Source organism: Paramormyrops kingsleyae, chromosome 1 (assembly GCF_048594095.1).
Source record: "Paramormyrops kingsleyae isolate MSU_618 chromosome 1, PKINGS_0.4, whole genome shotgun sequence".
Taxonomy (NCBI): Eukaryota; Metazoa; Chordata; class Actinopteri; order Osteoglossiformes; family Mormyridae; genus Paramormyrops; species Paramormyrops kingsleyae.
Genome location: NC_132797.1, coordinates 68,661,422 through 68,680,223, shown reverse-complemented (window position 1 = coordinate 68,680,223; position 18,802 = coordinate 68,661,422). Strand labels below are relative to the sequence as shown.

At 41.9% G+C, this 18,802-nt stretch overlaps 1 protein-coding gene across 14 annotated transcripts in view; it reads right to left on the bottom strand.

Moving 5' to 3' along the window:
* Nucleotides 1-13,652, bottom strand: part of baz2bb (bromodomain adjacent to zinc finger domain, 2Bb) — a 72,903-nt gene extending 59,251 nt beyond the window's left edge. For 8 of the 14 annotated variants that reach the window (XM_023805284.2, XM_023810116.2, XM_023811400.2 and 5 more), the window contains exons 1-2: nt 13,341-13,652; nt 195-238 (exon numbers count right to left, since the gene is read on the bottom strand). The gene's annotated coding sequence lies outside the window, so the exon portion shown is untranslated. The remainder of the gene's footprint in view (nt 1-194; nt 239-13,340) is intronic. The other 6 variants (XM_023806905.2, XM_023809308.2, XM_023810852.2 and 3 more) reach the window with 1 other exon arrangement.
* Between the last annotated feature and the right edge of the window lie 5,150 nt (nt 13,653-18,802).

Below are 18,802 nucleotides of genomic sequence, written 5' to 3'. Positions count from 1 at the left end.
TACTAATAGATGCGGAGCTTTTTTTCTTTTTTTTTAAAAAAAAAAAACAACATTTAAATTAAAATGAAGAAATACTCCAGCATCTTGTTTTCAGCGCTTGAGAAGAAGAGGTCAGTACAGCAGCACTGGCGGCTGCAGACACCGAACGACGACAGCAGGCGATTAACATGCAGGGGGTAGGACTCGAGGCTTACCGCTGCGGAGTGTCTTCAGCCCAGTGACATCACTTCCCTGCAAACTGAAAGAGAGAAACAGGCAGCGGTCAGGTGAAGGGCTCAGCGCCGATGGTTTTTTCATCCAGTGTCCCAGAAGCGCCACAGAAGCCTCTCTGGAAACCACAGCCCCCAGCGCGGGGGCCGTAAAGGGAAGGCAGGCGGGTCGTTCCGCAGCTCGGGGCAGGTTAAGAGCGGTCACATCCAGTGATACGACCTGGCCTGCTCGTCGTCTGCACTCTCCGTGATTTCGCTTTTAAACCTGCCAGAACTTGAGCAGCAAAACCGGAAGTAATACATAATGCATTTTTAGTCTTGGTGTGGTTTCCAGTTTCCATGTTACTGTCCACAGTTTTAGTCAAGTACCATTTTTTCTTTCCACCGCGCGACTTGACACAGCACTACATAACCCTTCCCAACTGCCATGGAAGAGGTCAGGAGAAACAGGACCAGCTCCGTGAGCAGGTACCTCTGGCGGGCCATTGGGTTTCCCTTACAGCCGTTAAATGTTTCCGTTCCGGGGTTCGAGTCCCCAAGGCCACGGGTGGTTACCGCGAGTGTCGGCCGCCAAACTTTAGCGTGGTGATTTACTGCCTGCTGTGCCCTGCTTACAACCTCCTGGGAGTCAAGTGGTCTCATTCTGGGACGACCACAGCGTCACAGTGCGCATTTGCATAACCAGACATTTATTGTGAAAACATCATCATCAACCGGATCATTATTATTCACAATATTTACATTCATCTAGAGTTTGATCCGAGTGTCGTGGTACTATGACGGCAAACAGCAGCTGCAGTAAAGACTAAAATCAGTAGCAGGAAGAGATTCCAAGAAAAATGTGTCACGGTGTTTAAAGACTAAAATCGACACAAATTTTCCAATCCACATTACAATGACTAGCCTGACAGTATAAACAAATAAAACCTGATCATCAGGGGTAAATGCAAGGGTGGGGCCACAGGTGCACCGGCCCGAGCTGAAAGCTGATTGGCCCCAAGAGTGCCCTTTCCCCTGTCACTCAATGATTCGAAACATGTCATTGGCTAATAAGGTTATGGCCCCTCTCATGCCCCAAAAAAAAACAAAAAAAAAAAAAACAAAATTCTAGAATTGATGAGGATGGTGCCACTGCTGATCGAAGTCAGCAGTGTAAGTCACAGCAAAGGGAGGCCTTAAGCACATAAGCCAGCCTACTCTTCAGACGGTTTCTGTTATTTTTTTTGTAATAGCAGAAAGTTGCACCTTTGTCCTGGACCAAGCCAGCCTGCATATTTACCTTAAGTGGGGGAGGAATGGCAGTTGAAGCAGGAACAGCAAAGCTTGCAGAGCTCCCTGCCAGAACGCTTACACCTTTCTGTGAAACTTTAAACAGCTTGTATGCAACACACTGGCAGGCCACAAACCTTCGACAAAAAAAAAAAAAAAACAGCGAGAGAGACTTCAGGATAAGCAGGCAAGTCTTGACAATATCCCTCTGAGAACTATTGTACAATCCTTTCAGGAAGCAGAAAGAAAAATACCTGCGATTCCTCATCTCAGCGCACGCATGCACACACACTGTCCTGCTTTCCCCACTGCCTGCCCCCCTCCTGCTCCTCCCCCCCATACTGCTTTTCTTAAGCATTTTTCATTACTGTAAATTGCTCCAAATTTGCAGCCAAAAAGGAATGTGCTGGGAAAACCAGCTGTGGTTCAAAAAAATCATTTTAAAAATACATATATCATTGGCTGATGGCTAAAAAAAATGGTTAGATAAGATACGTTTTAAAATATTACAATAGTGATTTTTTTCCCAAAGAGAAAGAATGTGATTTTAAATGACAATTAAATTTTAGTAATGAGTTAATCGTTTCATAATTGAATTTAAGAAATAGAGGAGATTCCACCTACTCTACCACTAGGGACCAGCCATGTCTAATATATAATCTGTATCTTCCCTGATCTTTTGTAAAACAGGCCCCTGTTTGTCATTTGCCTAGGTTTGGATGTGAGAGGAGCCCCCGGATCACCTAGAATCTCTTAAAGGAAGGGGGCGTGCTATTGCCTCTACCAAAATGGCTCTGAATAATAGCGCCAGTTTGTCTTCATCCGGCATCTCTCATTAATTAGAGTGACAGTCCTGAGCCCCATGCTTTGCTCCGTAAGGGAACGATCCACAGTTATCATAAGAAATAAACAGTGGATGCATATATTCTCCCTAGCTCTTCTCGGGATTTCTCTTCTTTAACACGGCAAACAAAACTTAAAGCCGCGTGCAACGAGGGAGTCTTATTTTAGACCGCCGAGTGCCTGCTGGGGGGATACATCCGTCTTGAAATGTTTGTTCTTACAAATTACTAATATTTACAAGGAAACGAGAGTACTGTTTCCACAACCAGCTCGAAATGTTCGGAAGGAACGACGACTGAGGAAAACATCTGCTATTGTTTCTCAGAGTGAGGCCGTGTTCGGTGTGACGTTACCGGCAGCGACGCTCCGTTCTCGGGATTACGTCACTGCGGTGACGTCCTGGCTGGCGTATAAAGAGACATGCGCCGAATCGACCTCGCGCTTTTAATCTGGCACTGATAGGGGAATGTCACCGCTGAGGCAACGCGTCTATGTTCTGCCCCAGACACCTTGTTAGTACTCAGAGTTTGTAAACATTGGCAATGAAATAACAGCCAGTTAAAAGAGGGTAAACAGGTGGGGGAGTGAATGCAGCTGACGTCGGATCAGGATGATTGAGGGAGAACGTTACCATTTTGGATGTATGGTGTTTTTACGCCAAAAGAAAAAAAAGATTTCTTTCTTCCATTTGCAACACTATGATACGAATTGACAGTGGAGTGGGGGGTGTTATATTTAAGCTTTCAGTAGAATGGGCCGGTTCTACTGAATCGGGACTGGTTGTGTGTGTTTTTTTAATAATAAAATAGAAACGCACACAAAACAGCACTAAAAGCTAAACGAAAGAACTGCATCATGGAATACTGGCTGTTAATATGCATTATGTATTTGTATACCATTTCCGTTATTAACTGTAGGTTCAGGTGCCATGTTCCTTACATATATCCCCCACTTAAATCATTCAAATGCTTTTTTTAAAAAAATTATTGTGGTTATATGGTTAAAAATAAGTTGTACACTTGTACGCAATAACATAGCATAGCTTGAGAAGAATCACAATTTTTAGAAGTGTAATAATCCAAAGGCAGACTGTAGATATATTCCATCATTACAACGTTTCAATTAGTAATCCTATGTGACATTTTGTGTTTCATTTGAGTGCAAATGTCACATCCATAATTATGGACCTTTCTATCGACACATTTGGCGGAAGGAGGCATTCATCACAGACATATAGGCCAAGCTGAAATCAAAAACCAGGGATTTCACACACCATCTGGGCATCAAACATGCCCCGCGCGTCTCTTAATGAAAATACAAGGTGCGTCATCTGATATTTAATAATAAAAAAAAAAGCTTAGAAAAGCAGCAGACCATTAATCTGTAAACTCAAACCAGATATGGCCTAAGGAATTCATCTGGCCTTTTCCACTCCGCTCAGGCACCGACTGAGCAGCACGCGAGAGTCAAGCGTCTTGGGGTTGGTTCTGCTGAGCGAGGAGGCCCTCGGCTCCGGGTTCGGGAAACATCACAGAGGGACTTTCAAAGCCGCGGAAATCTTCGTGATTAAAAGGGCCTTGAAATTTCACCAGACACCACGTGGAGGTCAAAGCGGCAGCCGACACAGCTGTTGCCGCTTTCATGCAATGACAACCACGCTAATTCCCCCCCCCCCCCCCCAAGAAAAAAAAAACTCCCTGTTCTGACCAAACAGGCCTAAATAACACTTCACAGTTTGCCTGGTTTGGTGTCCTCCCGATTTTTAATCTTCCCAAATATCTGCCTCTCAAACATGCAGAATAGAAAAAAGTAGTTTATAAAAAACACTTCCAATATAACATTTTATTTAATGGCTGCGGTACAAACAGCCATCAGGATTCAATCTGAGTGGGGAGCAGTTAGAGGGATAATGCCAAGTCCAGGTGACAAAATGCTTCCCTCCCACCCATACGCATCGCATCGGTGCCCAGTGACAACTCGTTGCCTGGACAGAGTCCACCACACGCTTAAATTACCTCCAAATATTTGGATTACGGCTAGTTATGCTTGCGGAGCGTTTACTGCAGCCTGGAGGGGATTGTGGGTACTTCTACCAGGGATGATGTTGACACCCCTCCCTCCTCCCCAACCAGTGCCATTTGAAAGTGTGCACGTTGAGGAGACGATATTACTTGCTTTAATACTCAGACATTTAGCACAGAGCTCCAAGCTACAAAAAAGGGTCACTCCCTGGTCATAGATAAAAGGTCTTTCCTAGTAGCTGCTTGAACTCCAGCGTGGGCTGGGCCTTCTCATATTTCTGCAGTCATCATTCAACAACAACAAAAAAAAAAAAAAAAAAACGATAAATTTTAAAAGACAATAATCTGCAGCTGTCTCAAGAGAACGGCACGAAGAGTCATGAGTAACTAACAGTTATGCTACGGTAGGTCAGTCCAGCATTCGTTCCATCGCCTCGGACAGCTGGGAAACATTACTCACTCTCGCCATTTCCTGGCAAGTATTACCCGCCCCCCATGATTAAAAGTCCACCTTAAATTTTCACTTCATTTCCACAACCCCGGACACCCGACGACCTACGGATCAATTTGCACAAAAGGTTCAACTCGGAAAAAATCCTGAGTGCTATGTGGAGGTGGAGACTACAGAGCACAAGCTAAACGCAGGGCAGGAAGGTTAGAAAATCCTTCGCTCTGCCACTAATCGATCTTTGTCTTTTGATGTCCATAAAACTACGGGCCAGATTATCGAAACAAAACAAACACGTCTGGTCAAATTAGGAATGATACTCGAATATAATTCCAGGACCAACCCGTATCTTTTCTTCACGCTCATGTGAATCCTCATATAAATATCCCCACGTGACCTCCCTCCCACAAAAAGTGTAGGGGGCACTTTGCGAGATATCCCCACAGAATACTGTTTAACGAAGTTTAACGAAGTTTAACGGAAAAGTGAAGAGTCTCTGCTCCGGATCGCGTTAACGTTAAGCATCATTGGCTTCTTCTGATGGGATACGGCCCATGAGGAAATTCACTGTTTTCGTAGCCAGATTTTTATTTTTTTTTCCTTTTAACGGGGGCAGGAGGTGACAGCAAAGCTCTGCACGAGAGCTAATGATGGTTCGGGACAAACTGCGCCGTGAGGAGGCCTGTGACTGAGGCCGAAACCCATCACAGGACACTGACCCTCAGCTCGCCTTCCGTTTGCTCTCGTTACGCGCATCTTAGCCGGACAAGCGGCGGTCACATTCAGAGTCCCCTTCCCTGCCCTTGTGTTTTTGTGAGGCATTCAGTTGAGATTAAATATAAAAAAAAATAAAAAAAGAGCGAGAGGCTATAGCAGGTTGCTAGCGCAGCTAAAATGTGAGGCCTTTGTAGCTGCAGCGAGCGGATTTTAAATGCATGAAGATCAATAAATAAAGGGGGGGGGTGGCAGCCCGAGTGCGATCTTGTCCGCGTGAGCCGCCGACACGCACAATAGCTACCGCCACATGTCCGTGCTCCTCCCGCGGGCTCGCACCCGCCGCCAGCGAAAGCGGGCAATAAATAGCTAAATAAATGAAATCCTGACAAGTTTTGCTGCACGGACGGCGCCGCGTCACTTAAAAACAGCAAGCAGAGGAAAGGAGGAGAACCGCTGGCCACCATTATCACAGCGAGAGACTTTCCATCAGTGGCACGTTGCTGCCACAATGCAGGCGGCATGACAGTCATATCTGGGGGGGGGGGGGGGGATGAGAGAAAGAAATAAAGATGACAATGAGGACACTGGGGGGGGGGGGTGGTGGTGGGAGGGAATAGTAATCTCTACAACATATTCCTATTAAACCAGCCCTACAGTTCTTCAGCTCGTCCAATCAAGAGCTGTCATTCCTGACCTACTAAGGGACTCACAATGAGCCTCAAATATTTCAAAACATCAATCAGGAAAAACAAAGAGAGGACACTGAATTATACAGTATTAACCTCTGGGGTTTGCATACAAAGACTTCAGATTTATTTACGTCTGAGCACTAAGAGCCACCATTACCGCCATCCGGACCGCGAGCTGGCCGCCAATTTGACGACCCCCCCCCCCCCCAACCAGCAGGAGTTCTGAATCTCTGATTAATGAATGCGTGCTCATGGAAAACACAGAGGACACAGCACAGCGTAAGGAATGGGGGGGGGGGGGTGCAAAATGCACAAGCTTCTGCCAGGCCGTCATCAGGATAGCTGCCGTAAGTACTACTGGAACCAGTTCATCCTTTCCCAAGCTTCCCCCCCACCCCACATAAATAATATGCTAGGGCCTCTTGTTCATAATAAATCAATAAATAACACACAAGAAAAGAAGTTTCGTCACAGTTGGATTAAAATGGCACCGGACCAGACTGAGGCTGGCCTCACAGAAAAACTTTATTTCCTTAAGTACCGCGTTGCCGATATCGCAACTCTGATTCCCATCCCTCCCATCCAGCAAAACACACAAATTTAACCCAAGATAAAGCCTGACACTAAGCATAGTTATCCTCCTCACCTTGCCAAACATGCACTCATACAAAGAAAATTAACCTTGGAGCTCCATACAGGACATTCTCTTGTTGAAGGATAGACAGAGAGAAACAGACGAGACAAGAACGCGCCGTTAATCACCGGCTGTTGCAACAAACTACCGCTCCTGCATCCCTTTGTTTGCTTGTATTTTGTGTAAAGAAAAGGACTCCGTGCCAATTATACCTGCGAAGATGGGGCCTATCAATCTCCTCGTCTCTGGGAAGCTCGCTGTCCGTTTGCTGTGTTTTAAAAGTCATAAGCGTCTTAATACAATCGCCTTGGCGAGACCCAGAGAGACGGAGCGCAAAACGAGAATGCAAACCATAAACAAATTCATCATATTAACAGGCCTGGCACTGACAGCGATCCATATTCCACCATCAGTTACAGTGACGAATACCTTGGGTGCGTATAAATTATACAATGATATGTGGCTATTAGCGATGAAATCATTGTCAAACGGCAGATTTTCCATAATTAAAACCTGCCTGAAAATAATCACCTTAAAAAAACAGTTTTAAAACTTGCAGTCCAGCAAGCGTTTACAAATACTCTCATGCGATGTTTTTGTAACCTTGAGCGAGTGCATTTTCATCCACGAGACAAAATACCCGATTATATTTGAAGTGTTCAACTGCTGTTTTCTTTCCTATTAAATAACTCACCCTGAAAACGACATAAATTCCATTATCTTTTTATTCTGGTTATCAGTTTGGTTGTTGATAACCAGTAGATACATGCTTGTCACATTGAAAATCATAAATCGGATTCATCTCATTTCCCTTTTCTGCTAAAACTATTCAAATCATGGACCTTAGTTATAGAGTTTCACTTATACCCTGAGCAATAGTTCATTATCGTCAATTAACTATGTACGAAAAGAAATCGATGGAATCCTAGCAGGGCCAAGGCAGAGTCACCAAAGGGGACATTTGTGTGAACGCATGAAATCAATGTCACAAAACAAACAATGTGTCTATCAACAGTAGTTTCAGGGGCATCAAATCAAACATGAGTGCTGCTAAAGCTAGCAGAGTGAAAATTCACACCTTCACTTCCAAGTTTCACACTTTCCAATTCGATTTTTTTTTCCGTTTATTTATAAAGTTCTCACCTCTATGTAGTTGTATTTTAACTCATTAACGGTGTCTGCCATGTAAGAAACATTTCTGGCCTGACATCTAAAGCAACATCATCAGCTAATCAAAACGACATCTGAGTTTGACAGAAATTAGCACGCCTGGGTAAACGATTGGCATTTCCTGACCAGATCTGGCGATTTACTTTCCCGTCACTCAAGATAACACAACCTAAACCTGTAGCGGAAGATAAACAGGCAACTGAAGAATACTAATTTGCAAAGCAGTATGTTACGGTGAATGTTATTTATGTTGCAATTTCTACCATTAACGGAAATGGGATTACAATTAGCAAAAAACTAAACTATGAGCCAATCAGCTGACATTTTTTAAACGTTTCTGAGTACCTATAAAATCAGCTTTATTTTACTTTATTATATACAAGTTCATGTTTTTAAATGCATGACATTACCTTGAGAAAAAATGAATATGTAAATCATGTGAGAATGTGTGGAAGAAAGCAAATGACCAATTTGAACATGAGCAGCATTGTTTTGTTAGCATGCAGCTTGGAGAGAACTAGAGGAGCAAACAATAGGACCCGATTTTTCAGAGACATGAACAAATACTCAGAACTGTTTAGTGGAAAATGCACCGTAATTAAAGCTTAAAACCCCAGACTATAAGAATTCCAAGATTGTTGTTCCTGGACAACACTTATGCTTTGGCTCAAACATTTTGTTAACCATTTCTTGCACATAGATAATAAAAAAAGATGAGGTACAAAATGATCTGAAGAAAATCACTAGCATTATTACTGCAACATCTGATTCTTGCCATTAGCAGTAAAACTCCAGCTTTTGGATTCAACTCCATTTCTAACATTACAGAATATGACCTATGAAGAAAGGCATGTCCAGAATGATGCAGTAATATTTTCTTTCCAGTGATCTCTACAGCGTGGGAGGTCTCAGCTCAATGGAATGAGATCGAGGAGAGAAAAGTGCAGTCTCGCTCCACTGTGACACCTGGACCGCGTCATCTCTACAAAACCCTTGGGGATCCGTTACCACAACTGCGCTCAGTCTGCACTACTTGGCCGAAACAGATAACAATAATAATAATAATTTTTAAAAAGTTGGTGGTATTATCATTAAGAGACCTTTAAATATTAAATGGGCCTACGTTTCAATATTAAAAGGGCTTACAAGTCAAAATGACAACATTAAAGGAAAAAAAGATGTAAACACACTCCTAATTTAACACTCATTCAAAGCCAGGACGGAGAGACTTAAAAACAGCTTTTTTCCCCTGTTTAAGAGTCTGGCTTTTGCCAGCCTAAGACTGGGTCTGTTAAAAGGACTAATCACTCAGGAATCATAACTCTGAATCTAAATCCATTTATTCAGTGTACATTCTGCTTCCAAGCGGAACTTTCTTACCACATTTGCACAATCTTTCCCAATCAATCACATGGTTAACTGTATCGTTGTCCCCATCTTAAAATGGCATGTTTGTATTATGTTTGTATGTCTCAGTGTTCATACTCCATTTACTACACCTAATTGGTACTATGACCAATAACAACATTTTTTTTTCAACTGTTTGACTCCACACATTATGTATCTGAAGACAATAAAAGATACTTTTACTTTGACTCAATCAAACAGTAATGAATTAAACATAGAACTCCCCCCTCCCAGTTTCATCAGCTACAGCATCCCTAGACACAACATTCCCAAATCCTAATTTCTCCTAATCAGCTTAGTCAAAGGCAAAATGTTGGGCGCAACTTTGCGAGACACGCGGTTTGGGATTTATCCATGTCTGGCTGAAATTTCCGAGAGCTGAAGTGGAAGCGATTTATCTTTTCCCCCATAGCGAGCACGGAGTCGACATCCTGTAGAAGTATTGTTTTCAAAATACCTAAATGGGGGGAAAAAAATACTCAAGATCTCATGCCAAAAAAAGACTTTCCTTAAAGATTCCCCAGCTATGCATGAGGTCATCACTGGTTTGAATTTGCTCTCTGAAACTCCCTTCCCTGCTCAGACAAAAACATCACAAACAAGCCCTGACAGATTCGTGGTCTTCTGTTTTGCATTAAGGTACACAATACGAGTATAGAATATTATTATTAATAATAAAATTATATATACACACACACACATATATATATATATATATATATATATATATATATATATATATATATATATATATATATATATATATATATATATATATATATATATATATATATATATATATATATATATATATATATATATAGAGAGAGAGAGAGAGAGAGAGAGAGAGAGAGAGAGAGAGAGAGAGAGAGAGAGAGAGAGAGAGAGAGAGAGAGAGAGAGAGAGAGAAACAAAACATCTCCCTGTGTATCTTCAGCTACACCACAGGGAAAAGCGACAAAAGGCATTTGTCATGGCAGATGAAGCTCGGTCGCGTGTGTTCACTCGCAATTCATTGATGGCACTAATGGCTTCTCTGCAGCTCCACAGAATCAAGCAGCTGTCAAGTCGGTACATCAGGAAGATGAGGGAACGCGATCCAGAGAGAGGGGGAAAGAGAGACATCGGGATCTTTGGCGAGAACACCTGCGCCTTTAAAAAAAAATTGCAGTGGGCATCTAGACAAAGACACTGGAGGAACAACAATTAACGTCTGGATAAGAGACATTCAGCTAAGACGACACTGTCTTTCAGTCTCAGTCTGCGGGGAAGGGGGGGGGGGGTGCCATCTAACGGGGGAGGGATCCAAAGGGGTTAAACAGAGCCCATCCTGACGATGCTGCAGTGTGTAGAGGCCAGTTTTGGTTTCCCAGAGTTCATTTTGAAGTCCCGGTCATAAGGTGAGACACCCATCAGTCTCAAAGAGGTCGGGAGGTCAAACTTTCGTGTATGGCATGGAGCAGGATGTGGACCAGGTTAGCGATCGCTTAAATCAGCAAAGCATTAGCAGGAAGTTACTGTCAAACAAGAAGCATAATAGGACAGGAGAAGTAGAATAGGCTACTTTAAACGAGAATCACTATTCTCAAAAAAAAAATTAAAAATCACAATGGTTTACTTTTACACTGTTTAGACAAGATATTTTGTGGGGACAGTGACTTCATCGTGTGAAATCACGCACTTTTAAACATAGTTAGGCCAAAATCTTGTAAGGTTTTAATGACATTGTGCTTACATGGGACTGTAAAAATGAACATTTCAGGTGTTCTCATCGTCTTTCATAAACGACTTTCAATCCATGAAATTAGGGTGTAATTTTATCCAGTCGTTCAGAATGTATATTTTTACCTAGGCATATGTTTAAGGAGAATCAGTAAAGGCTTATTCACTGCCTTTGATATTTCTACCTTTGATCCAAAATACACTTGAATGCGCTGTAGTCATAAAACAGAACCGGAGGTTCGTGTGTCTTTTTATTAAACGGACGAAATATCCAAAGGTGTGAAGCAGACAGCAGCAGGATTATAAAAGTTTATAAAAATGGATTATAAAATGCGTTACAGAGCTCTAAACAAGGATGTATTCATCTTTAAATCCCAATATGACTAACGCTGTCATTCCATATCAAGTGTCATTTTCATATAAAACGTAACTATTGCTTGCAGATTTTAAAAAATGAATTTCTTCTACCCATCTCTTGGCGTCCACATGAGCCATTCCCTTGAGTACTGATGCATTAGAACGACATTCAAAAATCAGGGTTATTATATAAACGCAGGTAGTCCATTTTTTATACAATTACACAGAAGATGCAGTAACAAAGTAACAAAGAACTGCATTTCTGCCATACCATACGCAGCAACGCAATCTATAAACCACGGGAACACTTTTCACCATTTAACGTTCAAATATAAATGTTCAGGAAAATATATCTTCGGCGAGTTCCGCAAAAAAATAAATAAATACAAATATGTATGTCGGTAACTACAGTATATCTGACCGTAAACGTGCGAAAATCGGTCAAACATATTCCTCCTCAAAAAGTCCTAATACGACACAAAATGATTTTTGTACTTTATCAATAGCCAAAAAATAAGGTTACAGCTCAATGCAAACAGCTCAACACACTGCTGAAAGACCGCTAATAGCGCTCATGTAACATGCTCTGGGGTACCGACCTCCTCACCTGTCACCTAACCAAACAGTAATAATTATTAACAACGAGTTAGACACATTCCGCCTTGGTTGGAAACAGGCTGTTTGCCGTTTATTGGGTTGCTGAGTCCATAACAATTAAATATGCGCGTTATCACGAATAAATACATCTTAAACTTCACATGACGTCACCGCCTCCTCTCGAAACATTTCATAACTTTTAGTCTTTACTACCATTCATTTCGTGTAAAGTGGTGGCGGTGGTGATAGTAGTGTGTGTGAGAGAGAAACGGGGGAGGGGGGGTAAAAAAAAAAAAGATCAGTGATTTTTAAATTACCCAAGATGGCGAGAGCCTTGTTGTTTAGAGGGCAGAGGGAAAAAATGGAGGATATTGTAATATACACAAAGGGATAAATTTCAACAACTCAGCCGGGCAGCAGCTGCTTCTCTTTATAGCCAAGGAAGCAACAAAAGACAGGAGAAGGGAAAGCCTGCGATCGCGGACTGCCCTCTAAACGAGTGTGATTTCCCCCAAGAAACGCCAAAAAATGTGTTTAAAGCCCATCCAGCGTCCAAAAGACATGTGCCAAAATGCGAAACGTACAAATTTGTTAATTAGTAATGTTGTTTGTTTTAGTGGAGATCTGTTACATTACCCCCCCCCCCCCCATCATCTCTTGGACAGACATATTAACAGACCAAAGGTACTCTCTACCTTCCATAGACTCCCATGGCGTTTAAAATAGATTTAAAAACTAAATACAAAACATCTGAAACATGCAGACAGACAAACCGCGGAGACGGCGACATATATCCGGTACCTATATATTCAAAAATATTTTTGTTTTATTTTTAAAAGAGAAACAGTCCAACCGCAAGAGTGAGGGCACAAAAGACGAGCGATTTCGTCGCTATTGACTCTCGTAAACCCAAGTCGCCACCAGTGCGACCAAAAAAGCAACAAGCGCCGGTGCCTAGATATATTTTAAAAAGAAAAAGTTTTTTAAATGCCCGTCTTTCTCTCGTTAAAAAAGTAACACCCGGCGAGTCGCTTTATTTTTTTTATTTCAGCGATCGACCGGTTTGTCCGAGCAAGTTTGAATCAACCTGCGCTTTTACATTGCGAGGAGAGGAAAGCACACGGACAAGACACCCAACGAAAAGAAACACACATATGCAGCGATCAAACCCCAGCGAAATTAAACGAGCCCCCATCCGCGGCACCCAACAGCCACCTTACATAAAACAACGATCATAATAAACTGATTAAAACTTACAGTAGTTTTTTTTTTGCGCTGTTCGATGGGTCTCCGGCCGCGACTCGGCTTATTTCAAGTATTTATTTCAAGTAACGCGAAACGTTTCGCTTCCTTCTCCGATCGCGTTAGTGGAGGCCGGCAGCCAGAGATAAAGAAGGGAATTGGGCAGTAATTGAGTCTCGGTGAGAGTGAGTGAGTGAGTGCGTGTGCGTGCGTGCGTGCGTGCCAGAGAGTGTGAGTGTGTGTATGCGTGTGTGTCTGTGTGTGCATGTGTTAGTGTCTGTATGTAATGTATGAGTGTGTCAGCCACTAACAGCAAATTGACGGAGACTTTCATCTCACGGTTTTTTCGGCTTCTAGCCCCAAGTGACGTCAGCCTGCGAGCTCTTTAACGGCAAAAAAAACTTATATTCCGTAATAACGCCAGGCGACAGTGGAGAATGACAAATAAGAGCCACTGATCAATACCAGCCTGGGCTGTTTCGTGCATCCCACCAGCATCACCACCACGTTGTTCACAAAAAATATACCGACATTCAACCAGTATATCATTCATAGTCAAAGGTAACTTCTGAAAAATATGCATGCTCTATATATAGTGTACATGTGGATGAAAGAAAAATAATATTAATTACATGTGGGTGATTATTGTCAACTATTCTAAATATGAATTAATAATTACATTTATCATATAATATGTTAGAGTGAGGTTTATTGTTACATTTAAAATTAAGGTCATTGTCTCATTAATGTGATATTCCAGGACTAAGTATGCACCTGAATTAAAATAAATTACTTTGTGACATATATAGACATAGGCTACCTAAACACAAGGTATTTTAATGTATGTGAGTGTATTTTGTTCTGAATATATATATATAGAGAGAGAGAAGTATATCAAACGAATAAGCAAATGTTTATCGTTAAATGTTTCAGCATAAAACACATGCTTGACATGCCAGTGAAGATTAGTATCTAACCACGAACAGTGTCATCACCCAAGAATACAATGAGACATGCTATGGCAAAGCAAATGTGGAAGTGAGACAAAGACATATAACAGAAGGCTTAACACTTAGGGATCATTAGAGAAATTTTGTCTATGCAGCCACGGTTTAGAAAAAAATAAAGAAATGGGGGAAAAAAAAACAGAAATCCAATGAAATTTAAACTAAATGATTTGTAAACTATAGCAGTCTATGCGACTTTAAGAAGTTCTCAGTTCTCTGTTACGTAAGTGCTAGCTTGTAACACCTTGGCATAGACTGCCATCTGTACCTAACTGTGTGTGTATCTCTCTCTCTCTCTCTCCCTCTCTCTCTCTCTCTCTCTCAGCAACAGGCTGAACGGGGACCTTGTGACCCAGTTTGACTTGAGACAAGGGGGTTAAGATTATCCCATTCTGCGATAAACAGTTCAACATTACAGGAGCTGTACAGTAAAGGATGTACTATACTATCGTGTCATATCATAAAAAACAAACTGTCAACAGAATAATTTGGTATGCTCTTGGGAGAAAATCATATTCAGTTTTTTATACAGCCTACATTTGAGAAAAATCAGATTTGCTTCAGAAGACTAGTGTATTAATAACCCGCTATAGCCAACATAATTACATTAGCATGTCGCTTCCACGCTAAATGTTTGTTAACGTGATGCTTTCAGTTTTAAACCTAAAATCAAAAGCCATGCTATGTAGGCTTTCAAACATGCGGAAACATCGGAAATTCTACTTTAATTACCTCAAAGTTCAAGGGAACAGCTCTGTAATTGTACCTTTGTTGATTGTAATAAACTATCCCTTTTCCAAATTAAATTGCATATACACCAGGCGTAATTGGATACAGCAGTGTTTAGAAATAGAACCGTTCCTAAATGAAATAGGGGCAAACCTTATTCAGCTATAGGTATTTTAAACAGGGCAGTGTGCTTGTGCGTTCATCGATTTCTTCCCTCTCCTATTCTCCTCCGATCTGCTTTGGATCTGGACAAAACGACGCCTCGACGCAAAATGGCAGGAGAGGACAAACAATTTGATGCGTCTGTCACACGCTGCGAGTTGTTTTTTTTTTTTTAATCGTCCAGCGGAACTTCGTTAATAACAACCGGCGAGAAATTGCTCAAAGCCGCTTCATTAAAGAACATTTCTGCGCTTTGGGTCCTTTTCCCCGGGATGAGAACGTCAGCCTTAGCTCGGTCATTTGTAACATAATAAGTGTAAGTACAATGCCTGCAATGAAAGCACGTTGGGGGAAGGGTAAAGCAGTCTGTCTCTTTTAAAGGGATTTTTAAAGAGTCTTGATTAGAAAGTATAATGAGCTACCAAAAGAACTAGTAAAGATGATCCCTCCTGAGACTGATGGAAAACAAATTAATGTGGTGATTTGGTTTTAATTATTATTTTTCTATTAGTTTCGTGGCGAGCCCAGGATACCCATCACGCTGCGGAGCTGTGCTTGCAATTATTGATTTTTGCCCGACACATTCAGGGAATACAGATTTTAATCATCTCAATACACCACACTCTGTAATTCCATTAAAAACAAGAACCTTCCAGCGCCACAAAAGCATTTAATTTCAATGACACAAATTTTCTCGGAGCTGCAGACGGTGCTTCGCCGGTGAAAGTGGCCTAAGGTTTTAACACGTAATTGAATTTGGGCTCCTTCATGGTATGTCTCTCTCAAAAGCTTTAAGTAAGAAGCTAATAACTGCAATAAAGACAATCGTCTCCTAATATTACGTCATTAACGTGCACTGAATTAAAAACTAATTAAGCCGAGTGCTTGTTTTAGTGTTTTAAATAACATTCAGATTTACACACAATCATATTATTAGAAAACGGGAAGGTCAGAATATATTATTGTCACACTTTACAATTTATTTCCATTCAGATGCTATGTGGGATATATTTTATATGGAAAATACAAACGGCATTTCTTCCAAATTGGAACTGAAAGTTCACCATTCACATAGTTTATCAATATCGCTATTTGTATTTATTAATAAAAATGCGGCCTAAATAATTCCATAAATCAATTAATAATCCAAAAGGAAATAAACAGGCCGCGATCTTTATTTAGGATCAAAGTTGGATCGTTAGGGCCTCGAATAGATCCGTTCTTGCCTCAAAAGCCCAGTATTTTAGCGGTTTGTATTGCGCATCAGAGCGCTATGCGCCAAGGCTTGATGCAGAAACGCGGAGCGCATAGCGGGATGCTGCGGATGTCTTCATCCGGTGGGATGGAATCTTTAACAAACCTTTCTTGATTGTTGATGAGCCTTGATATGCTCTGTTAAATACTGTGCATCATGAGAATCGCATTACCATATTTAACGGTGACAATGAAATACATGGCGAAGATAAACATTAACGTGCAATATTGTATCTTTCCAAGCCCAATGTAAGACAGTAGTCAAGCTTTACCGCCGGCGCCCCCTGTCTGAGACAAAGTGAATGGAGTTTGCTAAGTGGGCGCCCCCTCAGAAGACGGTGCCCAGGGCGGTGCCTTTGTTACCTAATGGGTTGCCCGGCATTGACTAGAATCATTATAGCAATTTTCAAGGACATAAATTCTTAGAGTATTGGAGCATGACGTTTGTAAGCTCTGCATGTAAAACAACATTTCTCATGAAAACACTGCAGTAATTTTGCTGCTATAGCTGAGGCGCAGGTATATTCTGCTCCTCTGTGGTGCCCTCTGAGATGTACATGTTCTTTTCAACAGCAACTCGGCTTAACACGACAGTACACAATACAACTATCGATCAATATTACAAAAGCACCAAGCAAGAGACTTGCAACCATGTAACGGCCCCCAACACGCGACCACCTGTAAATATTTCAGATGTTCTCCCAAATTCCACTCCCAAGAGCTACCTGGACACAGGCACCCTGGGAATTAACTGAAAATGAAGGATGTTTTATATTACCCAACACGCACGCCCCTACAACCCCCCCCCCCTCCCCATTCACAGCTCAAAATAATTCACAGTCGGCTGATCTGCGTGTGTTATGGGTGTTTTTAGTTATCCTGACACTTCAGTCATCTGTCATGCTGCCTGACGGCGGATGCTGTACAGGACCCGGAGGTCGTATGAGGAATTGGGGATTAATGTGGAGAAGCACAAAAATACGACAGCGTAGGTGTGAGGACAAGCTGGTGCCAGAGAGGCGGTGACTCACTGGAGCCAGGGACAAATACACAGACAGAGAATCGACACGGTGCTCAAGAAGCAGAACTGAAAGCACCCAGACAAACATAAGACTCCCACAATGCATTTCTCTGCGGATTAGATCTTCAAATACCACTGCAGAATCAAATTCATCTATAATGTGTAACACAGGTTTTCTACTGCACTTCTAACTTACTAATTTTTTGCCTTAGGGAATATGCATCTTTCCTTTCATATCACTTAAGCGGCACAGAAATGCCGTGAGCATGGAGCCTATTCCAGGAAGCACAGGGCATTAGGACACATTATTATTATTATACATCTGTCTATCTTTCATAAGCACTTACCCAGTACAGGGTCTTAGTGAGCCTGGGGCTTATCCCCAGAAGCACAGGGCCACGGTGAGGGGGACACCACTGATGGGACACCAGTCGGTCACAGCCAACACAGTCACGCACTAAGCTGGACTTAGAAGCGGAATTTCAGCAGTTTAAAATGTTAGTAATGATTTGATAATACTGACATGAATACTGACCAAATACTAAATGTCACTGATACAATCAAATAACAATTAAATACCTCTTAAGTTGTTTAGCATACAGGCACACAAATGAACAGAATATGTAACCAGATAAATTCTGGTTATGTATTTTACTCAAAGGTAAAACTGGGGCTTGAACCAAGAACTGTTGGTTTAACCACATTGCCTGATACTCAGTCCTTTAAGTATTATGTTGACCACATTGATCCTATACTGTGTACTTGAAAGATGGATGGATGCAAGGGCTTAACTTTGGGTTGATCATTCGGTGGGGGGGGGGGGGGTTGAGGTCCTCACCCATTTAAGGGGGTCCAGGGGGTTGTATTCACTTGAATCCAACAGTTAACAGAAGTCCTGACATCATGTAACGTACCCACCACTTACTGCATTACTCTTTGTCTCCTTTACCGATCCCGACTGCAATAAGCTACATTTTTCTGGAGAGACGAATGTGCTGTCTTTTAAGTGTAAATAATTGTATGTGTCCCCTATGAAATATATAAATAAATGGGAATGTGAGGTTTCCGCGGTCCACGCAAAGTCACCTTTCCGCCTCATTGAATCACGCTCCGTTCAAGACCGGGCCTCCCGCCGAATAACAGCGAGCCAGACCTTTCATCTGTGAGCGGAACAGAACGAGAGAAGCAACCGTCATTCATCTCCTGCTTAATGAAGGCTTCTGCGCGTGTGACGCTAGACAAGAAAAGAGGAATAGCATGTAAATGGAAAGGAATACATTTGAGCTACCTTTGAGTAACATGAA